This window comes from Callorhinus ursinus, unplaced genomic scaffold, assembly GCF_003265705.2.
Source record: "Callorhinus ursinus isolate GAN/ISIS: 27379988/994484 unplaced genomic scaffold, GSC_fseal_2.0 scaffold5, whole genome shotgun sequence".
Lineage (NCBI taxonomy): Eukaryota > Metazoa > Chordata > Mammalia > Carnivora > Otariidae > Callorhinus > Callorhinus ursinus.
This window is the reverse complement of record NW_027397067.1, coordinates 15,253,443-15,261,428: the sequence shown is the minus strand read 5'-3', so window position 1 is coordinate 15,261,428 and position 7,986 is coordinate 15,253,443.

Here is a 7,986-nt window from a genome sequence, read left to right as displayed (position 1 = left end):
AATGAATGCCTGAGGGCATTCAGGCTTAATTACCTCACAGACCCTTCCCCCTTGAAAAGGTCTTAATTTTTTGCTATGGTTTCTAATGACTCCTATGTTTTCAGACAAAAAAATGTTCGTTTTTCCCTGTGTTACCCAGATCTTGTTTCTATACTGGAGACCCCCAGTAAATATATTCAGTTGGCTTTCAAACCCTATATGTGCAGTGTGAAGTCATCAGACTTTTCTCCAGAAGGGCTCGTCTCCCTGGATTTTCTCTTCAGTCGATGTCATCAGAAAATGGGCAGTCATTATTGACTATTACTTCATCCCACAAACCTCAAGAATACTTTTTCCTATAGATTCTAATTCTCCAGATTTTTTTTTTTAAATCTGTACTCCCAATTCAATCTCTATTGTCATTGCCTGAATTGGGCTCCTTATTTCATATTCAGGTTATTTCAAAAGTCTCCTAAAGTCTTTTCTTGCTTCCAGACTTTATCCCTTGAAACCCGTCCTTCATAGCCCAACAAGACCACCTTTCTAAATATTACTCTTTGTGTACGTTTCTTGTCTCGCCTTACTCTCTCAGAGCCAGAGTTAGGATTCAAACCAGGTTCACCTGTTCTGAAGCTTATCTCCCTTTATCTGTCATACTGTACTTCCTGAGTTCATCAGAACAAGAGGTTCTTTGCTTGTTTGTTTGTTGTTTCAGCTCTTGTGCCCTTGCTTTAAAAAACAAATCACTAAATAAATAAATAAATGAATGAAAAATAAATAAATAAATAATAAATCACAGGCAAATCACAAATTAGAAAACACAGATTGGAGTTATTCTGGCTAAAGCAGGGAAGAAAACACCTAGGACCCATGCCTATCAGTGTCTTCATGACATCCTCACATTGCCAGAAAGCTTTTTGCAAATCACTGACCCATTTTATAGATGAGCAAACTAAGTCCTGCTTTCTTCCCACTCTATCAATCTGCCTCCCTGAGAGATAACACATAAACTATTATTTTGAAGAACTCCTATCGTATGTTCATAAACAAGGGGAACTAATTTTTTTTACTGAAGCTGCTGAAAGCCCTTTAATAATGTACACCATTCTTCGGTAATGCCATATAGTCATCCTTTTGATTCATCTGTTTGGGAAGTTTGGTTGGCACTTATCAAATTTTCCCATGTCCTAGATTTCATTATCACTTGATCTACCTAGAGCTTGCTGCTATATTACACCCCTCTTATTTGCGATGAGCTTATTTGGTCTCTGTCTATATTATTTCTTATGGATAAGTACCTCTGAAAAAGCAGAATTTGTTGATGGCCTTTACCTCTAAGTCTCCTTTGAATAATTGTCATTTTTGGTTGTTGTTGAGGTAGAACTGATATATAACATTATACCAATTTCAGGTGTACAACATAATGATACAATACTTGAATATATTGCAAAATAATCACCACAATAAATCTATAATTGTGATTATTCTTAGAACTTTTCAGACCTTTAAGTGAACTCAGCTAATTCTGCCTGATAGTTTGCATTGCATCACATATGTCTTTAAGACTCAAAGTCTGAATCAAATATAGTTGCTGATAAGACTTGAAGTGAACTATGTTTGTGTAGAGAGATAGGTATATTTCCCACCTTGTTCCCTCTGCTCCCCAAATCCATTTTATATGCAGAGCTCTTCTTCTTCTTTTTTATTTTTTTAAAGATTTTATGTATTTATTTGTCAGAGAGAGAGAGTGCACGCGCACAAGCGGGGGAGCAGGGGACAGAGGGAGAAGCAGACTCCCCGCTGAGCAAGGAGCCCAATTTGGGACTTGATCCCAGGACGCTGGGATTATGACCTGAGCTGAAGGCAGAGGCTTAACAGACTGAGCCACCCAAGCATCCCATATGCAGAGCTCTTCTATGTTTAAAATGATCCCTGTGCAGTAAAGATGTAGAAGAGAAATGCCAGATAGTCATGGTTTGTTTGGAAGACTGAGGAATGGAAGACTAGCTGCGAGAAACACAGGACCCAAGGGTAGAAGGAGATGAGAACAGTAGGCCAGGAAGGCCAGGAGCAGACTGCCGGGGAGGCAGGGAGGGTGTCCAGGAACCTTTGATCCAAAGGCAGAGAGCAAATGAGGAAGACTACAGAATGTGGGGCCAGATTTCGGCTAAAGATGGGATTAGGACCTTGGCAATGAGGACATGATTGCGAGCTGTCTCTGCTGTGTAGTACTCTGTGGGTCAGCTGCGCTAGTTTTGCACAGTATGAATGGCTAAGCATTTATATCCTCATCTCCCTTACTCCTTCTGGGCCATCCCGTGGAAGCCGTGGGCTGAGTCCCTCACGCTTGGCTACTACCATGGTCACAACATTCTTAGGTAAAATGATTACATTTCTAGGTATTACCCTAAAGCAACCTCTCATTAAAATGATGCTTTGTTCCAATCCTGGGTTCTAAAGACATTTTGCAGAGCTCTTTTCCGGACCAAGAAAGAACAATTTGGCAAATATTTTTGTTCCCATCAAAGAAGTGTTATATACGACATTACTATTTTTTCCTTCTACAGATCACCCGTGGTAAACAATATCCATCTTCTCTTTACACTGTGAAGTGGAGGATGATTATAACACATTTTCCTCCATTATCAATATTAGCCATAATGCCCCTGAAGTTAAACATGTAGGAGGTGCTGAGACAAACAGTTCAAAAAACCAGATAGAAAAAATAAATTAATTAAAATAAATTAAAAATGCAAAAAAAAAACCCCCCCACACAAAAAACCAATTCAAACACTTTTTTAGTTCTGTGCCTTCAGTGGCAGTAACTACCCAGCCACAATCCCAGAGAAATAACTTGTCGTCTCACTTATTCTAAATCTCATGGGCGAAGGGTAGATACAGAATAGGGGGGATTCATGATAACCTTTGATAACATACTGTCCTATATTTCCAATACAAAGCTCTCACACCCAGAATTAAACTAGAAACCCACTGAAGGAAAGACAAGTCTTCACAGTGTTTGCACAGCACAGGAAATTAATACATACTTTTCATATCAAAATGTAAATTAATTCGCCTTTTTTTTAAAGACCTACCAAAATCAAATGAGAGAGAAACCCAAGCTATAATTTAATCCAAGAGGAAGTATTCAACTTTTTTAAACCAACAAAAAGAGCATTTCAGGAAGAGGCTTGTTACTAATTATATTTTGCTGACATATGCCAATTATATTCAGCAATATTGTTCTCCCAGCCTGTTGGGTCACGTAACAGCCTGAGAGAACAATGATGCTGAATTAACAATTGCAGTGAAGGCTTTCAAGAATCTCTTACTCAATTAGATGCTGACAAATTTACCTGTAAGTCATAAAAATTTTATGAAATTTAGTTTCATAAAGTGCAGGTACTTCACACAGTTAACACAATAGCTCTGAGATATGGAGTCCATTTTTATATATTTATAATGTTCCCTTCTTACATTTAAGTGACTGAGCAATTATGTATTTTTTAGCCATTTTATCACATAATGTATATATTAAGTTGTCTCTGCAAGTCGTTTGAAACTAATAGAGAAAATGCAATTCGATGATTCAATGGCCTTCCAGTGATGTCCAGCTCTTTTATGGTTACGAACAAGTCATTTAACCTTTAGAGGTCCAGTGCTGATCAATCCTGAAGCAAAGATTAATCACAAATACCAAAATTAAGCCAAAAGATAGATGTTTTTAAACATTCACAACTCATAGAAATAAGAATAGTCTTATTGAGGTACTAGAAATAAACACCACCATATGCATTATAGTCTCACTAAGAACACAGTTTGCCTAAATGTATGACAGAATTGCTTTTCATTGAAGTATTATTTTAGAAAAACAGGAGAATGTTTCCAAAGCCATCATACAGACAGAAAAGTAGAGGCACAGAACTAGGATTGCATGATGGGAATATCACCCAGAAGATCTCACACAGACTGAAATGGGCTCCAAGAGTTTCTTTGGACTCTACGTTGACCTCCACCACCGCCCCCTTCAGTGAGGAGTTCAAAGATTACTCAAACTTTGAGAACACATAGTGACAAAAATCTTAAAGAATATAATATCGGGATGTTATTAGCTGTTCCAACCTGTTCCTTTGATTGATTGAATAATCTAAGTATATATGTGTATACACACACACACACACACACACACACATATATAAATGACAAACTCCTTGAGAACAAGAATTGCATTTATCTTCCTTTAAGTTACAGACAGCAAAAGTATATCATCTCTAATTGGAACATGCTTTACTAATTCCATGTGAAAATGATGTTGGCAAACTTATAGGTACTCAGCCTATGGGCTGACTTAACATGAAAACTGTGTTGAGCAAGACAGATTCTGACCTTCCTTACATTTTATCTTGTAATTATCTATCTTTTGATGTTATCAAAATTAGCCACCTTTCCAATAATTTTCACATAGTATAAGACATTATGTTCCCAACAAGAATTATTAGAATAATATTATATATCTAAAGTAGTCAGAGTAGCATGGGCTTCCTTTCTAAAACACTCTTGGGCTGTACCAGAAGGAACTGAATAATTTAACAGGAAGTTTGGGTAAATCCAAGATAGCGATATTATTTCCCTTTAAAATAAGCATATCTCTATATCCCCCAGTCTTAAAAGCCCTTGTAAGTTTTCCTTGATACTTTCAGTTTTAAAAAAATATATATCTATATATATGTGAGTCAAGATCAACAGATTTTCTTTCTATAACCATTTCTCAAAACACAGATTCCAGCTCCTGGTTCAGAAGTCAATTAGAATATTTATGTGGGTTGTGGGTACCCTACACTTACTCTCATTTACATGATCTCTTTGCACTCTGTGAGGTGGGAATGGTTTATGGAGCCTTTACTTGATTTTGCATATTGACCTTGACCACTGAGGTTTTAGAAAAATGCTTCTTGCTCGTGCAAGTCAGCCATTGTTCCAGCAGTTCTTCCTTTCAGCCTGCAAAGGCTTCAGGTCATGAGATACGGCCCCTTCCTTGACCCAATATCTTTGTTTGGCTTTTTCTCTTGAAATGATCTTGTGCTGACGTCCATATTTGCACTATCATGCATTCTTTTTTTTTTTTTTGCTTTTTCTTCTCTCATTCCCTCCCTCTTCCCCTAACTTGCACATACACGCGCATGCATACGCACACAGAGGAAAATCTATATGTGTCAGACATTCAGCAAGGGAAAGACAAAGGCACTGAGTTAATTACCCATCATTTACTGCTGCTGAGAAGAGCAGATGGCAGCAGACGATATGTAAATGGCAAGGGGCAGTGAATTATTCGATTTTTTTAGATTAATCGTCGATGACAAAGGAAGTGATTACAGGCTGTGACATTTATACAAATGTATAAAGTACATCATACTAAAAAATAGAGCTTAATATTATTATGAGGATGTCAGGCATATGAACACTTTTGTCACAATACAAAGCAACAAATTTTACAATAACCCAAGACTACGTTCTCCTTTTACCTTAAAACTTTAGGGAGTCCCAGACTCTGAAAAAAAAAGGAACTCAAGTCCGAGTACTAGGAAACATTCACCACCGCTCCCCCAGCCTAACCAAACTAAATAAGCACAAAATATAAGGAATGCCTTACACAGTAGAATAATATTTATTGGAACATGAAACAAAACCGTATTGTTTGCTCACAACAGATCTGGTGCCATATCAGTGAGTAGACTGTAAAACAGAAAAGGTGCTAATAAAATACAAGCTAGAAATAGAAATTAAAATTAAAAGTGATGTTTGGCTGTGAGGCCCATTTACGTGGTGTGGAGGAAGAACAAATGAAAAGAGAAAAGGAAATAAAAAAAGGATTGTGTCCTATTATATCAAAATACTACCCTATCAGACACACACAGAGAAAATCTCCCAATAATTTTCAAGGTCAAAATGAAGAAATTTCTGGCCAAGTTTCTCTTCTAAATAATATACACCTATGTATAAACATGAGCCCAAGAGCGTGCGCGCGCGCACACACACACACACACACACACACACACACACACACACACACTCCACTGCCTCTTTGCAAGAGGGAAGCATACATAGTAGCCTATACTTTCTGTTGCTTCAATAATTAATTGGTACGTGAACAAATCAGAGGCTCTCCTCTGCGGATCAGAGAAACTGCCCCATCATCGAAATGTTTTCAATCACCCCGTTATTAAATCTGTATGGTGTTAATATTATTGAACACAGAGGAAGCCATCGAGCCACACATTTGTTCCCTGAAAGCATTCTAGTCACTGTGGTTCTGAGGTTGCCCCTTTGGATGAGAGCTTAGCTCCAAACCTCGAGATAGAGAAAGAGGGAGAGTTTAGGGCACATTTATTTATACTCTTCAGAAATACTTTCAAAACATGCAAGGCAAAACATCACCAAAATTAGTGCTGAGTGCTTCACCATTAGGTTTTTGTTGACAATAGGGTCACTGGTGCCTGTGAGAGTGTGTGTGTGTGTGTGCGTGTGTGTGTGTGTGTGTGTGTGTGTGTGTCAGAGAGAGAGAGAGAGAGAGAGAGAGAGAATGAGGGAGAGGGAGAGAGAATCATCCGAGTCCGATGGGTACGGTGTGGTGGGAGCCGGGTTGGGGGAGGGGCATTATTAGTCAGCAGCCGCATTAGATAGACCATTTAAGTCTGCCAATCCATTCTGAACGAACGTGGGTTCAGGAATAAAGTGCGGGCAGAACCAATCTGCCCTGAAGAAAAGGAAAGCATAAAATATTGCACAAAGAAAGGAGAATTTCCAGGGTGGCTTTAATAGCAACCCAAGCTGCCAGGTGCTCAAAGCAAACCATTAGTTGTGCATTCAGGTTTTAGAAAATATTATTGTTTTTTGTTATTTTTTTTCATGTAGCCATACAAAACGGTACTCACAGATGCAAATAATGCGGATTTATGCCTTGCTATAAACACGATGGGGTACACAACTTGACTACTTCCTTATGAAATTTTACCTGTATATACATGTTACTGACATTATACAAAGTATGCTTAAATGTAGGTGATTGTTACCTTTGGTTGAAATTGAGCCTGACACGTAGCCACCTTACCCTTACTGAGCATTTCATTTGTATTTTGAGATGATCATCTTTTAAATAAAAAGATTGAAATAGTAGTGAAGGTTAACCACCACCTGGAAAAGTTATGTAAATATCTGGACCCCGTGACAAAAAAAGGACGATTATTTTAGCAAATAATTCTAGATGCGCTCACTCCATACTCACTCTGTCCTCTACACTTTCAGGGCACAGTGCCTATGACGTTAAGTTCATTCTTGACAAGTAAAAATAAGCCAAACCAGATAATCCTCCCTACATGTGAAGAGGGAAATATTCTGCAAGAATTTATATGTAAGAAAGAATTCTGGAAATACAGGTAAGTTCTTAGAATATTAAAATAGCAGCCCTATGAAGCCAAAGTTGTTTGCTACTGAATCTTTGTTAGGAAATCTCTTGAAAGTCGTCATTCATGCTGCAGACAATCTCATTTTTAAACAAAACAAAGCAAGAATTAGAAAACATACTTATCCACAGTGAAAACTATTTCAAAAATAATCTTTACTTTTAAAAATACCTGAAATAACAGTAAGTAATTGAGTTTCAGTCTTCTTTGTATTTTACTAGAAGTCCTCTCTTCCCCAATTCATAGGGGGAGAAAAAGACAAATGGAAATATAATTGCTAATCAAACTCTTCTATATGAACAGTTAGGTTGCAGTTGTGTTTATTCTGTTTTAACGAAATGTTTTGTAAATAAAAAAACATTGAAAATGCTTTTATAGACAATCAAACCAAATTTTATTTGCTTGATAACAGACCATAGTAAGGACATATGTTGTGAACATACAATTCAAAATAAACAAGGTTTTTTTTAAATTAATGTTATCAGATCAAAGTATTACACATAGCAAAATCTTAGCAGGACAAAGCCATTATAGTAAAAATAACTAA